The sequence below is a fragment of the Zeus faber genome (assembly GCF_960531495.2).
Source record: "Zeus faber genome assembly, chromosome: 11".
NCBI classification, from domain to species: Eukaryota; Metazoa; Chordata; class Actinopteri; order Zeiformes; family Zeidae; genus Zeus; species Zeus faber.
The window spans coordinates 28,035,252-28,056,035 of record NC_137205.1 but is presented as its reverse complement, the minus strand read 5'-3'; the positions used below and the strand labels follow the sequence as shown (position 1 = coordinate 28,056,035).

Genomic DNA, 20,784 nt, shown 5'->3' with positions numbered 1-20,784 from the left:
ATTATCATCATCATCATCATTATTATTATTATTAATATTATTGTTATTATTATTATTATTATTATTATTTTGTTCCAGCCCACAGGGCTATTATTGGTATTGCTGGGATTTTTTTTTTTCTTCTTAGCTTTTTTCGGTTTAAAAGAATCTGGAACATGACAATTGTAGTACGCACAGACATGGTTTGATCAATATCGATCGACACATATCAGCCACAACATTTAAATCAGTGACAAGTGAAGGGAATAACATTGATCACCTCGTTCCAATGGCACCTGTCAAGGGGTGGGATATATGAGGCAGCAAGTGAACAGTCAGTTCTTGAAGTTGATGTGTTGGAAGCAGGAAAAAGGGCAAGCGTAAGGTGGGGGTGGACGGTATAAACGGTATAAACAATACACTGGTATGAATATGCCCTATGGTATGGGTTTTGACTATACCGTGCTGCCTGGCAGAGCCCTAACAGATCTAAACTAGGGTTAGTGTTAATATCTGTTTTTCTATACATATGGATTCAGAATACTTGAAATGGTTTCAATACTCATTTCCACACTATCGATATACTGGGAGCAGCTGTGCTTCCTTGCTCTCTCTTCTCCCCGACAGCGAGTGACACACCCTGCTGCAGGGGAATATACTGTGATCTATACCGTTAATGTTCATGCATCAAAGTACACTATACCGTGATATAAATTTTAGACCATACCGCCCAGCCCTCGCGTAATGGTCTGACATGGTCGGAGAGTGTCCCTCAGTCCGCTACAAACCAGCATATAATCACAGAGCAAAGATTTGGGAACCTTGTAACCTCATAAACCTGTGATATGAAGGGAACCTGACTAAACTGGACCCTGTGTTTTGCTGCCTGCAGCTTTATTTATTTATTATTATTATTATAATAATAATAATTATTATTATTATTATTATTATTTATAATAATAATAATAATAATAATAATAATAATAATAATAATAATAATAATAATATTATTATTATTATTATTATTATTATTATTATTATTATTATTATTATTATTATTATTATTGTCGTATTTATTGTTATTATTATTATTATTATTATTATTATTATTATTATTATTATTATTAACCTTGCGCACATAGCTAACAGCAATCAAATATCAAATAATGTAAGGAATTGTATATCTTATAACATGTACATCTACAAATTAAACAATTAAATCATATCATATATTCTTATTTAGATAATGATGAAAGAGAGTAAACGTTAAGAAGAGCAGGGGAGGAGTAGAGGTGGAGTCGTGTAGAATAGAGGTAGGTGTGGTAGCGGTATGGTAAAGGTACACCCGAGGTAGAGTGGACGTAGGATACAACATTTTCCAGTTCATTTATCGGTAACAGTCGGCACACGGATGCATTTTCTGTCGGCTTATTAATTTGAGATTTGGACTCACAGGGGTCACCTGCAGGAATCAAAGTCTCTGAAATCCAATTTCCTTTGCTTGGGTTTGAAAATCTCTCTGTATCCGAAGGTCTGAAGGTGGTTGTGTTGCGACTGTATGTTGATTTACCCAATGAATCAATCGCTGAACCTTTCTTTCTTTCTTTCTTTCTTTCTTTCTTTCTTTCTTTCCTCATCTCTGAAACGACCTCCTTTTATGTCTTTATGCTCTCCTACCTCAATTAGCCTATTTCGTTCCCTCTTTTCTTTCTTCCTTTTGTCAATTCAATCCAAAGGGCTTTCTTCTTTTGGATCGGGGCCAAGGCAAGTGGAACACAAAAAAGTGAAGAATGTGTATAATGAGTGAAGACTAAACAAGAGGCAGGCAGAAACGTGTAAAATATTGCACTTATAGATGATAGAAATAGGTAGTATTAACCTATAATATATGTGACCCACCGCATTCTTTAGGGTCATTTGGCAGCTTTTTTTTTTTTTTCACGTCACTTGAAAGTGGAGAATCAGAGCTTCCAAACAAGGTGTCACTTGTGCAAATCAAGCAAATATTTTTAAAGCTATGACTTGTTAATGACAAGGGTGTGGCAAACTGTGATTCTCAGATGATCACCTCCAAAGTTTTACCCACACCAGCTTCATTCAACTCCCACAATGCAAATGTGGTTGGCGGACAAACAAAGCCTCATGGCTAATTAACATAACGCTGAATGGGCCAATGACAAACAGCTCAACAACACAACTAATTTTGTTTTTAAAAAAGCTTTTATTTAACGGTAAGAATATACATGTTTTATAAAAGTGGAATTATTCTGGAGTTTAAAAATAAGGACAACACAACAAAATGTAGAGTCTATCAATATTATAATAATCAGAAATCTGAAAATCTGTCGCCAACCTCAACGCACTTCATCACGTCATCGACTTCTTACATTGTAACAACAGCGGGCGTATCGTCGGTCTCCTCCGCTGGTTCTTGAAAATATTCAGTTTCATCGTCACATTAAGTTTGAAATGTTCTCCAAGTCCGGAGTAATATCAGGCTCAGCGTCGCTGTCGTTCTCCGCGTCGCTGTGGGAGAACTGACTATCACCGCGGAAAATGAAGTCCAGTACTCGCTGCTAACACTGACTTGGATCTATCGCACTGGTCAGATTAAGGTCCAAAATATGATTCAGAGCTTCCTCCACCCGCTTTGCGTAATCCATAACGATACGGAGAAGAAGGTTTTCGCAGATAAAGTGCGACGGAAACACCCCCGCGCTGCGCTTTGACCTGTTTTAGTCTGTTTACGGAAGTGACGTAGGTGCGTGATGCGAGGGGTTCTTCTACCTCGCCGTTTCACAACAGTGGCACCGTGTGTGTAAGAGTAGTACGATTTAAAGGTTGCATTCTATCAAAACGGTTTCACATTGTGACTTCACATCACATGGAATATGTAGGAATGATCTTCACTCGGACTGTGGATTTAAAAGAAACCATCAATCTGCGTTATTCAGCGCTGTTCAGCGTCTCGATAACTCAACTGCGTTTCCCCCTGTAATCTAACAGGAATATTTAACTCCACGGTTTAATATTTTTCTACTATTTATAAATCAAACTCGGTTTTGAAAATACGAAAAAAAACCCACAAAGGAACACGAATCTGGAAAACTAACTTTTTCAACTTATTTGGCTGCTCCTGGCGGTTTTAGAAATGCGCGAGATGGCGCGATGGCGCGATGGCGAGATGGCGGCTTTTGCTGTGGCGTGTCACATATACATAAATTCATAGTGAAATACTGGATTTCCTTGGGCTAGGCCATGCACTTATACTTGTACGTATATCGTATTTCTCCATCCCATATATGCAAATACACACATACAGTAAACAGACGAAGTAAAACAGACAAATGTAAACTGTGAATTGAAAAACATGTATACACGGTTAAGTGGAGGTATACACTATATTCTTTCTTTCCTTCCCTTCCACTTTCCTCTAACCTACCTGTAATCTGTCCCTTGGGGTTTCATCACCTGCGCCCTCTCCCCGATTGGCCGACTCCAATCTGAGATTGCCACCCCCGCCGCAGCGAGATGAGAGAGATGAGGGTGGTGGCGGTGGAGGAGTGATGGAGGGGGGAGGGGAAGCAGAGTTACAGAACACACTGTATATCCCTCCACATGTGTCCGGAACCCAAGTGTAGACTTTCAGAGCTGAACGTTCCTCGCTGAGTTTAAGCGTAATATCTTTTGTCGGGGAAGGTTTTGTGTCTCCGGCGTTCACCATCTGATGGGAATTTAGGAAAAGCTGGAAGAGGCGGAAAAAATAAACAATGGGGAAAAACCACCGAGGTTACGGCCTCCAGGCCTCAAAACCCTAATGATGAGTTTGTACTGAGGATGGAGCTCTTCTGTCGGCTGGAGGTCGGGCCGTTTGTCATATGAAAGCGACGGCGTCTCACAAACAATGTATTTCACTGCGCCTCGCAATCCAAAAAGGGAGAAGAGAATTTTTGGGCGACCCTCCAACTCTGCCGCCAACACTTGCGCGGACCTTGCGCTGAGTTTTTCCAGCTTCACGCAAAGTCAATGTCAGATGCAATCACACGGTATTTGTCTCAATTTCTTTTCACAAAATATGAGAAATGTCAGACGCATGGGGAATCATCATTATTTTACTATCTCTCCCAATACAAGTATACCCTTTTTATTATTGATATTAACATTTTTGGGGATATTTTTTAGGATTTTGCCAGAATGATTGGATTATCGTAGTTGAATGAGGCGTAGCTTGTGGAGCTCGTTCTGTTGCACAATTTGACCGCGCCACGCGCTTCTACGCCCTCATGGGCCGGCCAATTTACGCAGCCAATCCCTCCCGCCCGACCCGCTTTGCTGTCTGCTCCCTTGCTCCGGTGCATGATGCTCTTTTTTTTTTTTTTTTCTAGTTTTCCCCCGAAGATCACGCGAGGTTGTGGTTAAACATGAATGTCTGTCACGGCTCATCTCCTGCTAAGTGGTGAACAGGGTGTTGGAGCGCGACGCGTCGGAAGAGAAGGGATTATTTCATGTTGCCGTTTGAAGTCAGCCATCGCACATCTGACCCACTGTGGGCGGTCTGAAGGTCACACACACACACACAGACACACACACACACACACATACACACACACACACACACACACTCAGACACACACTCTGACCGCGTGCAGTGTGTGTGTGTGTGTGTGTGTATGTGTGCGCATGTGGCGAGTGTGTGTGTGTGTGTGTGTTTGTGTGTCCATGCGTGTCCGTGTGTGTGTGTGTGTGTGCGTGTGTGTGTGGGCGTGGGAGGGCATGCACATGTGCAGGTAAGTTTAAATACACCCTTGGAGAAATCTGTGTGTGTGTGTGTGTGTGTGTGTGTGTGTGTGTGGATAAAAGTCTGTATCTCCGTCGGTCTGTATTGTTTTGTAAGTTTGCGTGTGTGTGTATATTGTCTGTCTGTATGTGTGTATTGATCTGTTCTGTGTGTGTGTGTGTGTGTGGTGTGTGTGCGTGCACGTGTGTGTGTGTGTGTGTGTGGTGTGTGTGTGTGCACGTGTGTCTGTGTGTGGTGTGTGTGGTGTTTGTGTGTGTCTGTGTGTGTGGTGTTTGTGTGTGTCTGTGTGTGTGTGTGCGTGCACGTGTGTGTGGTGTGTGTGTGTGTGTGGTGTGTGTGCGTGCGCGTGTGTGTGTGGTGTGTGTGTGTGTGTGTGTGCGTGTGTGTGCGTTACACGACGCAATTACACCGAACAAGAGAATGTGAGGTAATAAGAAACAAAGACAGGAGAGGAGCACGAGATGGAGGGGAAGGAGCGAGGGAGCAGGAGGTGAAGATAGAAAAGGCAGAGGAGAGCGAAAGTGAAAGAACTGATGGAGCGGTAGACAGAGCGGCCGAAGAGAGGAGATATCCATTAAAGGAAACACACAGTGAGAGAAGGGAAGGGAGGCAGGAAGAGAGGGAGGCAGCGTTAATGAGAGGACAGGGAGCGGGAGGGATGAATGCAGGGATGAATGGAGGGATGAATGGAGGGATGAATGGAGGGATGAATGCAGGGATGAATGCAGGGATGAATGGAGGGATGAATGGAGGGATGAATGGAGGGATGAATGGAGGGATGAATGCTGCGTTTGAGATGAGAGAGCGGCAGGTCGTGCAGCAACTCATTTGGCACAAAAGTTTTCCATCGAAAGACCCTTAATGAGGCGGACGCTTGGGCACAAATTTAAATGGGCATTTCTCGCCGTTTAAGGGTAGTGGAAGTTATTACACGTGATGAAAGCACGCGAAGCTCGACAAACCCCCGTCCGCGGCGACGCCGACGCACCTCGCGGCGTCGTAAGGGTTTGGTTTCATGCGGTTTGATTCGGTAAAAATTTGGGCTCCCCTGTCCGGCCCAGTGAGGACGTTCAAAGTGCGTCGTGCGTTTGAGACGCCGTCGGAGGGAGGTGGGGAGGAACGTTCCACTCTGTCACCCAACCACAAATACCCAACCGGAGGTGTTTAATCCGCCGGGAATTCATAAGTCGCCGGTGCCGGTGACTTTTTGTCCGGTGCAGGGGCGGCGACCTTCAAGGACCAAACAGGCGTCAAATTGAGTTTCAAGCCATTTAAAAATTGTTAAAGCGACGTAGCTTCCACCTCAAATGGAGGTACCGAATACGAAGTACCTTTGACAGAAATGTGCGTCGCCAAAGCTGCCGGCGGGAGCAGGAGATGGTTTTTCAGGAAGGTTTCTCAAAACCTCGACATAGAGACGGGAAAATGTGAGCTATTGTCAGGAAAATGAAGAGGGATATGTGACGACGAGTGATCACGCCGCTATGGGCGGCCGCCGCTATGTCACGGCCTGACAACGGTTGCCCAATTGCTCCCGGGAAACCAGATTTGGGCCATTGTCAACCACCCTATGCGGTGCGCTTTTCATATGTGAGCAAGATAATAAGCGCGGTACAGCTCTGTGAATAGAAACTGGCGGGTTGAAAATGGTGAAACGGGTGAGAATGCTGAGTTGCTGATAACAATGTTGGGTTGTTATCACTCAATTATAATATCATGACAATTCGCAACCATTTTGTCTTGGCAACCAGCTGCTGATGCATAGTTGCCAACTTGCCGACCAGTTCTAAAAGTTAGTCAGTAACTTTATTTCTATGGAGCAGAGAGATGTCACCAAGTGCTTCACAGAGGAAATAAGCACAAACATACAGCACATGCATAAACACTATTAAAAACAGAGATAAATAGAAATAGAAAAAAAATTACCAAACGGGTCTTACACTGCTTTTTAAAGTTCCAAAGCTCCAAAGTTCAGGAGCCGCAGCCTCAAAAGCGCTGTCTCCTTTAGTTTTAAGTCTCGGTCGAGGCACAAGCAGCCAACCCCGATCAGAGGACCTGAGAGAGCTGCTGGTGAGGCAGGGCTGCAGTGCATCTCCAGCATCGGCCGGTGCCTGACCACGCAGAGCTCTAAAGGTGACACCAAGAGCCTTGAACCGGATTCTGAATTTGATGGCGAGCCGCTGAAGAGCGATCAGAATCTGTGTCACTTGAGATCTTTTGGAGGACCCGGTCAAGAGTTCAGCGGGAGCATTTCGGACCAAGAGTAAGCGTTCCGGGGATGATTTTCCCGAGGCAGGTGAAAGGGGAGTTGTGGCGGTCAAGGTGGGGCGATGCAAGGACACGAATCAACATTTCCGTCTTCGCTCGGGACACAGGGGTCCTGAGCTTTGCAATGTTTCTCAGCTGGAACAAAACGAGAGGGCATCAGATACGTGACGTGTTGGTCCGGAGTCAGAGCCTGGTCCTTTGTGACGCCTAGATTTCTTATAAGGGATTTAACCCACGAGGTAAGATGCATAAGGCCATACTTAATCTTAGGGACAAACACAGGACGGGCAGGAATTTGAATTTGCTGTTTTGTCTGCGTTTAGCTCGAAAAATGTATTGCCATCTATGGTTTTTTATAGCATTGAGGCGGGCGGTTATTTATAACCTACAATTCAGCTATATATTGAGGTTTAAATGAGATGTAGAATTGAACGTCATCTTCCTAGCATTGATAGGAGATACGGTTTTAGTTCCTTATTAACTGTTCGAGTTGAGGCATACAATATACAAGGCAAACAGAATCGGACCCAGGACTGAACCTTGGGGCACACCGCAATCCAGAGCTCCAGGCGAGGAGGCGAAGCTGCCAACGGGAACAGCCAAACTCCTATCAGGGAGGCAGGAGGAGAACCGCTGCGGGTTCCTGAGGGCCCCAAGTCTCTCAACCGAGACAGGGCGCTCCGCCGTGTCAAAAGCTCCACCCAGATCCAAAAGCACCGGACACCGAATATCACCCGCGTCGCCATGCGTCAAGATATAACTGGAGACCCTGAGAAGAGCTGTTTCTGCTGACTGCAGCCGGCGGAAGCCAGACTGAAAGTTGTCAAGAGCACAGCATTATACTCATCGTATGCGGTTGCGAGCTGCTTAGCAACCCTGATTTCAAAAATGTTGGTCCACAAAAGGTGACTCGGAGATGTGCCTGTAATCTGGAGCCAGAGAAGGAGCAAGGCTAGGTGTTATTTTAGCGGTTGAATAACGGCTTGTTTGAACTGAGCGGATATTGACGGACGATGGAACATTTTTATGGTCTGTTTAAAGTTTTCACAGACTTTACAGTTGTGATAAAACGCGTACGCAGTTTTTTTTCCGCCTGCCCGTTAATGTACTGTAGGGATGGTGCGGCAACCTGCTTTAATATCCTGAGAGCTTTTTATGTTGCCTCTTGTATCTGCATCGTGAATGCTTTCTTACAATGAATGCTTTATTTTTTAAATTTCCTCATGAAAGATTCACAGGAGGAGACAGACAGACAGGCAGAGAGAGGGAGAGAGAGAGAGAAATACAATAAAAGTTGCTTTCAACGGCGTTCCCAGATCTTGCAGCGCATTGCTTAGAGATGTCGGTTTATTACGTAATATTTTAACATTAACATTTTGAGCCCTGCGTTCGTGCCCTCACAGAATAACCTCCAGAGGCTGCCTGAGTGATCCTAATTCCACTTACAGTTTTCCTTTAGTTACCGGTCATTCAGACTACGCTCTACACGTACATTTTCTTCAGAATCTTCAAAGTATGTGCTGTATTATAAAACAGTGGGTTTGAGTGGGTACAGTGGGGAGTCAGCTGGGCCTGGGGTGTTTTTATCAAGGTATAAAATTATATGTAGCCATAATAATAATATAATAATTATAATTATGATAATAGTAATTATGATCATGAATAATTGTGATCATGAATAATTATGATATCTGAGTACTTTTCAAAACACAGTTATAAACATCAAACAACAGCAGTAATGACAGTAAGAAAAAGAGAGTAGGTGTAAAGGCATGATTCAAATAACATATACGTAAATATACATACCCGGTATACAGGAGGTGAAATACTGTAGTAGCTCAGAAAACTGGAATAGAATCAGGATGATGATTTGAGAAGAGATTTTAAAGCGGGCACCGACTCGCTCCGGAGCCCTGGGGTCCTGAAGACTGTTTTCACTTTAATACATTGCTCACTGTGCACGTTGACATGTTCATTGCTTATCGTAGTATAAGCAGGTTGCGTCAAACACACAACCTGCAAACAGATAAACGTCAAATACCAGAGAGTTTTGCACATCTTCATATCCGCATTGTGTTCAACCTTCACATCCACAAATTGAAGAATCAAATCCAAAAAGACTTTCGGTCAAAACGTTGGCCAGCGACTTCTCCGCTTTGCATGGGCATCCCGTTTTGCAAACAGGCAGAAAGGATCTGTGGCGGGAACCAAGCTGCTCCGCCGTGCTCCCGTGCCGCCACCGTGTAGGGCGGAGGGGTACATTTTCAGGGGATAATATCGTTGATGGTCACCTGAGCCACTGCGCCACCTCTGCCGCCGCCGCCGCGTTGGCTCCCTATCATGGAGCGATCAGGTTCAGCGTAGTTGATAGAACACCGATACGCGACGTCTTCGCTCATTCGGAGGTTCCGAATAAATGGCACACCTAGTGGAGGTGTAAGGTACTGCAAGGGTACGACCATCTGACGCATTTAAAAGTAAATGTATTGTATATGTATGCTCATATTCATATTAAGTGAGTGAGGTGCAAGCTGATCATCTCTCTCTCTCTCTCTCTCTCTCTCTCTCTCTCTCTCTCTGTCTCTCCATCAGTTGCTCCTCCTGTATCTCCATTTTGCAGATCGACTGATACACATCATTAGTTTCGGAGCCCAGGTAAGAGAACATTTCTGACCCTGTGTGTGTGTGTGTGTGTGTGTGTGTGTGTGCGCGTGCGCGCGTGTGTGTGTTGGGGTGGCACATCATAGGTGGCAGATTCTTTCTTTGGTTCTTTCTCTCCCTTCATATTCACCACCCTTTATCCCCCCTGCCCCCTCCCCCTCTCTCACACACACACTAAGCGGGGGTCTCTCTCTATATTTAGGCTGAATGACAATCAGTGCACCGCAGAAGCCGGGCTCTGGCGCCATGTGTTTCTGTGGAGATAGGTGTTAATATGATTCTTCTCTCTCACACACACACACACACACACACACACACACACACACACACACACACACACACACACACACACACACACACACACACACACACACACACACACACACACACACACAGGCGGAAGAGCAGATGATCTCACAAACAAAATGTGTAGAAAGCAGCATATGCTGTGAGTCCGCAGCCGCGTTAAATATTGACTCACGCTGCCTCCGTGGGAATGAATTAAGTTGAACATCCTGTCCTGGAATACTAAACTTTGGTTTGGCTTCCTACGTGTGTGACCAGTTGCGGTACCTCTACTCACAGATAAGTCCAACGTCTCCTCATTCCTGACCGTGGGGGCACGAATGTTTTGAAATTAAATTTTAAAATCATTGTTTTTGTCATTTGACTGTGTTTTTTTGTTTTTTTTTGTGGTTTGCATTAAACGCCTCATACTTTGTCTCCTGTTCACGTGAGGCAACACAGAAGCACTTTTATATGCAAAACAAACAAATAAAAAAGTCCAATCTTTACCAAATACTTTAGCAGAGTCTTCATCAAGGTCAACATAAAGTATTTTGTAGAGTGTTATACATTATATTGTCATATATTATAACATTATGTATTATACAGTATATAGCATATAGCTTATACTCTATATTTTCTAAGAGCACACAAACACACACACACACACACACACACACATATGCGCACACACACAGAAAGACAGACAGACAGAGACACACACACACACACACACACACACACACACACACAGCCTGTAATTGACGAAAACAACCCGGAGGATAATTGAAAGTAATTTATTGGTAATTTACACCAGCACATGATGGATCTCTTAAAATTCAGCATTTGCGCCTTCGGCCGCAAACGCCGTGTGTGTGTGCGTGCGTGCGTGTGTGCGTGCGTGCATGCGTGCGTGCGTGCGTGCGTGCATGCGTGCGTGCGTGTGTCAGGTCGGGTAATTGGAGCAAAGAAGCAGAACGTCACAATACGAACCTTTCGCCGGCGCTCACAGGTTTAATGTGTTTAAACACCAATTAGCAGTCCATTAAAACTCTCCATAAACACTGAAAACCCACCCGCCGAAAAACGTAAAACCCCTGGGTGTCTGTGTGTGTATGCGTGTGCGTGCGCGTGTGTGTGCGTGTAAAGGAGGGGTGTGAATGTGTGCGGGTGAGTTTAAATTCATCCTTTGAGAAATTGGCCGTTCTAATCAGCGAGCTACACAAACACTCTTTTTATAAGCCTTACTATTTTTTCCTTTACATTTACGTCTTTTTCTCTGTCTTGCGTACAACATGTTAGTGGTGGTTCGAAAATGTCAAATTTGTCTGTTTTCGGGTTCTGGGAAGGGCTGGCTATTAAAATTCAATAGGTCTGCAGTATTTATTACCTATGCTATTTTACACTATCATAGTGTTAGTTTTCTAGTGTTACTTCATACATCTATATTTCTAACGTCCATACCTGAGTGGTGATGGACTGGGATCAAAAAACCTGCCCTGGCATTTGCAGCAGAGAGGCCCTACTTTAAAACCCAACACCAACCAAGCCCAGATGTTAACGTGCAAAGCTTGAGATAGTGATTTACCAGAGAAAACGGAGAGCGTGGAGCGCCAGCGGCCCCCAGGGAGACCGCGGACGGAGCCAGCAACGAGATGGTTCGATTATTATTGAAGTTCTATCAACGACGCAAATTCACCCCTACGCCCAGGTCGGACGACCAATTTGCACATTGTCAGTGGTGTAGGCTCTGTCTGAGCATCGGGGGTGGACACATTAAGTAGGGGGTCTGGGAGTCGTCCCCCCAGGGAAATTTTGAGCGTCAATCACTTCCTGCACTCGGCACCGGTTTATGGCGGAAACATCTTTGTTGACTTAAAAAAAAAAAGCTTCTTTTCAAAGGAACACCGCGTGCCTGCCTGCACAGCGCACGCTGCGCACGGCAGGGAGCACATGCCGCTCACGGCAGGGAGCACAACCCGTGCACGGCGGCGAGCACGCACGGCTCCGCTGGCAGGCTGTGATCGATGCCGTTTCGAAAAAATTGGCACGGCGGCCCATCAGTTCATCAAGTACTCACCAGTGTTTGAAGGGCACTCGGCGAGCCTTCAAGCGCTCCGTGAAGTCCTCCACAATGCCCCCTACGTCCAAACTTCTTCGCCCGGTCATTTTCAGTTGGCAACATGGCCGTTTTGGTTTTGACGGGAAGAGTCAGAAGCTGTTGACAAGTGATGATGACGTACGGATTTTTTTGTCAGTTGTTGATGACGCGGCGTGTCTTACCCGGCATACATTTGGAGGCGATTCACCTCGTGCTGTACATCTGCATGTTGTGACATTTACTGTGAGCGTGCAAATAAATCAACTCCTCATGCAACACAACATTTCAAAAATGATTTAATTCAATGAATGTTTTCTTCTCTTTTGAGTCATGACTCAAAATGTTGTCAATTTACTACCAACCGTGACTGTAACCGTTACTTACTGTGTGACTAAGGTGGCGTATATACAGTTGAGTGCACTGGTTGAAGGTGCTGATGCTTTAAAGGTGACATCGTATCAGCACTCAAACTGTGTAATGGGCCCTCCCGACATGACAGGGGCCGCCCAGTCTACTCGGGCCCCAAGTATGGCAACCTTTCTGGCATTTGTACAATTGCCAGGTGGCCAATCCATCACTGTACCTCAGCATTGGTGGCTACCTACCTACCAACCCTATATAGAACCTAAAGTTTGTATTATATGAGTAATGCCATGTAATTAACTTTTCTGTTCAAATGTCTATTTTATTTTATTTCAGAACAGTATATGACCTTCAACTCAGCATATTAAAAATATACTCATGTATTAAAAGGGCTTTTATTCACACCTGAAAAATGAGAAAATAAACTTTTTAGACGACAAGTCGTGGTTATGGTGCCATGAGAGTGCATAGGTATCAGTGCACGTGATGCCTTCCAGGTCCAGTTTTTCTGTGGGAAAAAAGAGTGTCTCCACACAAACACCTGATTGTCAGTTTCTATCTCTCTGCTGTTTGTCATCATCTATCCTCTCCCCCCTCTCTCTCACCCTCTCCACCTCTCTCTCACTCTCCTTCCATCAGGTCCACCCCCACACCTTTCCTCTTCCTGCTAATCTAGCCTGCTAATAGCTTCATCAGTCATCATAAGTGCCCGCAGTCAGCTCCCCATCATCGACAAACGATTATCTAGCTTCCTCTCTGCCGGCTGCCTCCACTGATTAACTTACAGAGCTACTCGCTCGCAGTTAAACGCTCATTCCACCCAAAATTGACGTTTAGAATGCCATTTGCCAACAGTGGATGATGTTATGGCGTTCATTTTCACTGTTCTTCAGTTGGTTTGGGAAATGCTCGTAATTTCACGCGAGGAAAATCCCTGAAAAGCCTGGATGCGATAACTTGTCATAACACAGTATCACATGTGATGCATGTTTTTTGGGGGGTTATAACCTCGATGGCAGCCCAGAGACTGGAACAGGGTCCCCAAAAGCATAAGGTCGTTTAAAAGTCGTTACAGTACTCAAACATTACTCAAAGTCACTTAAAGGATGCTGGTGTTCAATTACGTTTTAGCCCCTTCCTGGTCATACATCACTAGTTCCATTTGAAAAGGCATTATTGTTATTGCTTTAACATGAAATGAACAAATCCAAAATATGGCAAAATTAAGTACCTTTGACAAAAATACTTTTTCATTTTATAGTAGGTTTCTCACCATATGGATTGAAAACCTCGGATGTGACCCACCGCAGCGAAACCCAAATTGTCGCGTGTTTCTAAAATCTCCACGAGCTGCCAAATAAGTTAAAAAAAAGCTTTCAGGAAGGAACATTGGATTTTTCCAGGTTCATGTTCCTTTGTGGTTTTTTTTCAATCTCTCTTCAATTTGATTTATAAATTGAAGATAAATGTTAGACCGTGGAGTTAATACCCATTAGATTACATGGGGAAACACAGTTCACTGACTGAGACGCTGAACAGCGCAAACGTAGATCAATGGTTTCCTTTAAAGCGACCGTCCAGGTGAAAATCATTCCTTAATTTTCCATGTGATTCGAAGTCACAATGTGAAACCGTTTTGATAGAGTTCAACCTTTAAATCATACTACTTTTACACACACCTGGATACATTATTGTGTAGGTGGTGTAAGGCGCGAAGAAGAAATGTTGACGTCACTTCCATAAACAAGACAGGACTCCTTCAGTTTCACTTGTCTGTGAAAACTTTCAACTCTGTGTTGTTATGGATTACGAGAAGCGGGTGGCGGAAGCTCTAAATCATATCGCTGACCTTAATAATACTTAATTAATACTTTATTAATACTTAGTACTGGACTACATTTTCCGTGATGTTCTCCGACAGCGACGCTGAATCTGATATCGGCGTTATCCCAGACTTGGAGAACATTTCAAACAGTGGATTACTACTTGAATGTGACGATGAAACTGAATATTTTCAAGAACCACTCCATGATGCTATTCAACATTATCTATAAACACAAGAACAATGCAGAGATTGTCCCTTTCGGCAGGGTGTCAAGTGGCCATGTGCCAAGTAGCCATGTGTCTTTGTTGGTCCTCCAACTTATTTGCATTCTGGGCGCTGGCTGAAGGAATCCAAGTTTGGGGGAAACTTGGATTCCCTCGTAAATAACAAGTCATAGCTTGAAAATATTTGCTTGACAAGTGACACCTTATTTTGAGCTGTGATTCTCCACATTCAAATGATGTGGACAAAAATCAAAGGGTAGCAAATGTCCCTAAAATCTACGGTGGGTCACAAATATTAAAAAACTTAAAATGGGATCAATCATCAGGAAAACGGTCAGGGGTCATTTAAAATGTGTGTGGTGACTAGTAAACGGGCTTAAACTCAATTTGCCACCAAGTACTCTCCTTTTAAGGACAGGTTGTACAAGCCAGGCTCTATGACACCATTTTCACACCAACATTAGGCGACTTAAACCTTTCCCATTGCCAGGAGAAATGCCGTCAATGTCACAAACTCGTGGGAAAAGGGGCGTGTCATTGTTCCAGTGTGATTGGGAACAAAACGGTAGAGGAGACAGCAACAACGACATAAAAATGTAAAACTTGAAAAAAAAAGTATCTTGAGCCGTTTAAAAGAATCGGATAGTTCATGAACGACCCAACACTGTAGTAGAAGCAGTGTGGCGCACTGGCGGCATCTGTCCTTCGGTGGTGGGGAGCGGCTTGGGGAGGAGCCCGGTGGGGAGCGTGGGAGTTCTCCGCTGGGGTCCCCACGGTGCGATCCCCACACTCACAACATTTCACGGACCCCCATGCGGGAAAAACAGTCAATAACTTCTGATTTTGGGCTTGGATTCTAAATGGGATATGAACTGATGGAAAGATGCACGGATATCCCTGTCTATAAACGCGCCAACGTACGGAACATCAACCCCCTTGGCCCCCTTAACTGCGCGTCGCATCGCGCAGTTAAGGGGGCCAAAAGGAGCGGATTCACCCGGGTGTCCTGTTCACATCAGAGCTAATTGGAGGTTTGCAGGGTCATTTGACCCGTGACTGAGACCTGGGTTTTACCTTTCCCACTGATGACAAATGCCGGATGTTTGCGGGTGTTACCGGGTTTTTGGTGCAGTGGGAAAGGATTATAAGTTGGGGCGGTTGACATTAACCACGAAAATTCATTCCCAAAAGGCAAAATATTCAATGTTCCTGGGCAGTGCCAATGGATAATGACAACATCCAACTTATAACAGATACGCCTGCATTTCTTTCACACATAGAAAGACAATGCTGAATAAATGTAAGATGTTTCTTGCTCTGCTCCTGGCGGAGGTTTCGCATTTTATGGATCAATACCAGCGGGGTCTCAGAGGATAAAGGTGAACAACAGATAAGAGTGTGCCGCCCATGTTTGTCTTTGATCGCCCGCAGTGTGCTCTTTGCTCCATCGATCAGGCCCACGATGACAAATTACCATTTAATGTCTGTGCTTCCAGACGAGGTGGACATATCCCATTAGTTATCATAAGCGGCGTTTCATAACATCATTATTGCTAATGATCAGATAGCCTCCTGCTGCCGCCTGCCTCTATTGATTAGCTGGCTCGGCTGTCAAAGCACCCGGCCATCAATGAACGTCAGAGAACAAGGAAACAATCCTCCTAACTCGGCTAACATTCATTTAATCCTTATTACTGTAAGAACGTCTGAATGTCCATATGACGCGTGCGCTGCCAACAAGGGCGTTTTCTTTGACCTCTTAGCCCTGGCCACGCCCCCTTTTAGTAAACTCGAAAATTGTACGTACGTTACGCTGTCAATGGGGAAAATCAATGCCGTGTGTCCTTCCAGAACCCAGACGGCAATGATAACTCTGATATAACCGTCATCTCTACTTCTGCTTCGAGAGCATTGTTACATCACAATCTCATTTTATTGTGGCATGGGCCCCTTGCTGCTGCTAGACCTACAGTTTGTGCTCAGGTCGGGGGCTCAGTCAGATCTCAGCTCATTCTTATTTAATTCTCAGACGGAATAGTTTTATCATTAGGAAGCACAGGAGGCTGCCGCAGGTCCGTAAAAAGGTTTGCAAGTAGAAAAACAAAACCAGAGCTGCACGGAGAGACCTCAGCATGAAACACAATGCCCCCTGCACGTCTATGGTATTTCACTGCTTGCACCACGGGGTTTGCACCAGTACAGCAGCACTCATCTACCCGGTGGTTCTGAGAGGTGCAAAGTGGATTATAACCTTGCCTAAATTATTTATATGTGCGCCAACTATAAACATCGGCCAAGCCTCTTAAAATCCAGTGTTTGTCAGTTTGGCCTGGTTAGTTGGCTCTGGTTATTGGAAAAAACAAGCACGCACACTCGCACCATAGAGCGGTCTGTTTCTTTGGAACCCACAGGTAGAGCAAGTCATTAGGAATCCATTAACGCTCAGAATCAGACCCCAACTAATTCATGACTGGCCTCCTAAATATATTGTGAAACTCACCAAAAAAAAACGTTGTTTTTTTTCTTGTACTCTCTCTTTCTCTCACGCACATGATGCTGGTCTATAAATCACAACAATAAATCAAATTAGTAAAATATGTCATTGTGTAATTGGTTCAAATACATTCCGGTCAAAATAAATTTGGGGGACGGGACTGAACTGGCTAAACGTCCCCCCTCCGGTAGCGGGACCGAAGGAAACTGTTAACCGCTTCCCCCCCTTTCAGTGCAGGATTTCCAGAAACCTAAAATTCCATTGAAACCACTCAAACCACAACCAGCTGTCATAAAAACAGCCGTACAGTAAATAATTTCAGATGTGTAGAAGGAGCAGGAAAAGCGGGTCAGTTTGGATGTGCGTTCTACCAGCGTCTTCAGGACATGTCAGATGTTGACCGAGGCGTTCGATAGATTTACTTGATCTGTGGTAAAATCTTAACTGTAGAATCAGATTTCTCGTATTTTATTACATTTCTCTGACCTTTCGGTTGGAGCCTGATTTCCAGCGGGTTGTAAGTTGGGCCGCACGTCTACATTCGGCTCCTGCAGGAGGTTGTTGGGCGACTAAAGCCCGGTTTATACCCGCCCCAAGCCTGAGACAAATGACGTCGCCGGGGGGTGGCGCCATGGCGTGTGGGGGCTTGCGTGTGGGGGCCTGCGTGTGGAGGCCCGCCTGTGGGGGCCTGCGTGTGGGGACCCGGGTGTGGGGGCCCACGTGTGGGGGCCCGTGTGTGGGGGGCCTGCGTGTGGGGACCCGCGCGAGGTGGCGGCGCGAGGTCGAGCACTTCCGTGATTTTGTGACTTGGCACAAGGGGGCGTGCGGGGCGTCGACCGAAAGAAATGCATTGGGAGCGATGGGAGATCAGCGCTGCGCTTTTTTGTGTCTGATATGTTGGACAAGGTTGAACCTGAGCACAAGTCAGACTTCAAATTCTACGTCTACCAATTACTTTTTGAGACAAAATAGTATATGCTGTAACAGCTTACTCACGTTTGGTGACCTCATTGTAAATGAACAGGCTCAATGTAAAGTTGAGTTTATAACTAAAAGGTAATGTTTTTATTGGTATTGGTATGTGCAGTTTCTTTTTGGAGAGTCTTGCAATGTGGGAGAATAATTCCACAGCGTGACTCTGTTCCATAGCTCAGTAAGTTCCTCTGTAATAAGATGCTGAGCAGGACATAACTTCAACCCCCCCCGTCTCCGCATGGTACGGGCCGACAGCTCCTTTTTCCCCTTTTTGGGTGCTTTTGTCAGTTTTACCACCACAAACAGCGATCCCTCGCCGGCACAGGCGAGCCGCGATGCCCTGCGTGCGGCCGTGTTTGCTGTCTAGCGCTCTTCCACCTTTACTACTTCCTGCGTCACTGCGGCGCCGCACCCCCGCCCGCGCGAAGGTATAACCAGGGCTTCATGCACTCGCTTTCAGCTCCCAGTCCAGGGATTCAAATCAGCTACTGTGCGCGTTTGAAGAATAAACATCTATCGTCTTTTATAAAGGGATGCTGGGTGTGTATCAAGGATCTGTTTCTGTCTGTGGTCGGCCAGCAGCGACGTACTGTAGTAATTAGTGAGAAGAGCTGTCTGGAGGGTTCTGCCGGGCCACTTTGCCGATGATGGTTTTGGATGTTTGCCGATCTTATTGACGTGGATGATGATGTTCCTGTCTGGAGTGCTTTTCAAGTCTTCTGGGAGAGACAAGCTGTTAGATCTAGCAAATGAAATCAGATGCAAAGAAGCGCACGCGCGTGTGCACGCGCTTCTTTGCATCTGATTTCATTTCACGCACACACACACACACACAAAACCAGACGCAGGTTCTTACAGAAGTAGTTTTGTTTTTAAGCAAGCTGATGGGCTCCTGGAATTTTTAAACTTTTAATGGATTGCTAATTGGCAGCCCCACACTTGCTTCTCAGAGAACTCGGCCGCCTGTCGTTGCACGAACGTGCGCGTGTGCACGACAACATGTCATTCTGGGGGAGGCCATTCATGTTTGTTTTCTCATCTTCTGTTTACATTTTTTTCTTGAATTCCTCCATCTGCCACCCCTTACCTTCTGCCTGTCAGCCGCCTCTTTTGCTTGCTTCCTTCCCCCCCTCCCTCTACTCTTCCTCATGTACTTCCTCCCGCTCGCCTGTCTCCTGTTCTTAATTTCTTGCTTCGTAAACGATTTTAATTCATCGATTCTCTCTCAGCATGCTCCTGTTATTCCCTCCTTTCTTCCTTCCCTCCCTCCATCCTTCATTCTCTCTGCGCATGCATTATCTTAATGCCTTGAGATAGTTATAATTGCTGCTAATTAGAAAAATTAAGAAAGGAAATCACCCATAGAAGACTCTTGCCCTCAGTCATCTTAAAATTAAAACACCTCTGTTATCCTGGTGATGATAATATAAATATGAGGCTGAAAAATCCACACCGATGTACACCGATCATACCACAACATTAAAACCGGTGACAGGTGAAGTGAATAACATTGATCATCTGGCTCCAATGGCACCGGCAAGGGGTTGGATGTATCAAGCAGCAAGTGAACAGTCAGTTGTTGAAGTTGATGTGTTGAAGCAGCGTAAGGATCTGAGCCACTTTGACAAGGAGCACATTGTGATGCTGGACAACTGGGTCAGAGCATCTCCACAAGCACAGGTCTTGTGGGCTGTTCCCGCTCTGCAGTGGTTACTACCTACCAAACGTGCTCCAAGGAAGGACGACTGGTGAACCAGCGACAGGGTCATGGACGCCCAAGGCTCATTGATGCACGTGGGGAGTGAAGTCTAACACGTCTGGTTGGATCCCGCAGAAGAACTACTGTAGCACAATTTGCTGAAAAAGTGAATGTTGCTATGATAGAAAGGTGTAGAACACACAGTGCATGGCAGCTTGCTGCGTATGGGAGTGCTCAGAGTGTCCATGCTGACCCCTGTACACCCCTGAAAGCACCTACAATGGACATGTGAGCGTCAGAACTGGACCATGGAGCAATGGAAGAAGGTGGCCTGGTCTTATGAATCACGTTTTCTTCTACCTTCTATCATGTGGATGGGTGGGGTTACAGTCCGATCCGATGGAGCATCTGCGGGATGTGCTTGAACAACAAGCCTGATCCATGGGGGCCCCACCGCACAACTTCCAGGACTTAAAGGACCTGCTGCTAACGTCTTGGTGCCAGATACCACAGGACACCTTCAGAGATTCTGGTGGAGTCCATGCCTCCACGGGTCACGGCTGTTTTGGTGGCACAATGGGGAGCTACACAGTATTAGTGGTTATTAGTGCTGGTTTTAATGTTGTGGCTGATCAGTGTCACTACATCATCACTACTTCGCACACTAGTCTGAGTAGGAAACCCTTGATAGAGAACGTTGTTAACCACTGTCGCTTTTTGAGTGAACCGTGATTTTATTTGTTGTTGTGAAGCTGAAAGTTCGTGAAGAGCCCTGACTAAGCTGAATGGTCTCATGCGACGACCCCCTGAGCTCCCACAAGTTATTTGTGTTACTTTTCTGAATTTTTGTATGAAGTCAAATATCGGCAGTGCCACAGGAATTCCAAAAGCACAGAGTTCCCACTCGTCTACTTTTGTTCTTTCAGCTTAAAGAACTGAAGTGAACCTAACCCGTTGCAAATTCCCACACGGATGTTTTTCTGTTGTGCTTGGTTTTTGGGTTCCAGGCTTCTGACTTCCCAAGAGAGAGGAGTTTCCAACCCAGTCAGCTGTTAAAGCTCCAGCGGAACGTAGAGCTGGCTTTGCAGGTTTAGAAAAAGAAACTCTAAGGC

General features: G+C 45.2%; 1 protein-coding gene across 1 annotated transcript in view; it reads left to right on the top strand.

Moving 5' to 3' along the window:
- The first annotated feature begins 9,658 nt into the window (after positions 1–9,658).
- The window catches only part of LOC307237057 (junction plakoglobin-like), a 71,549-nt gene continuing 60,423 nt past the window's right edge, over positions 9,659–20,784 (top strand). The window contains exon 1 of the mRNA XM_080009670.1: positions 9,659–9,700. The gene's annotated coding sequence lies outside the window, so the exon portion shown is untranslated. The remainder of the gene's footprint in view (positions 9,701–20,784) is intronic.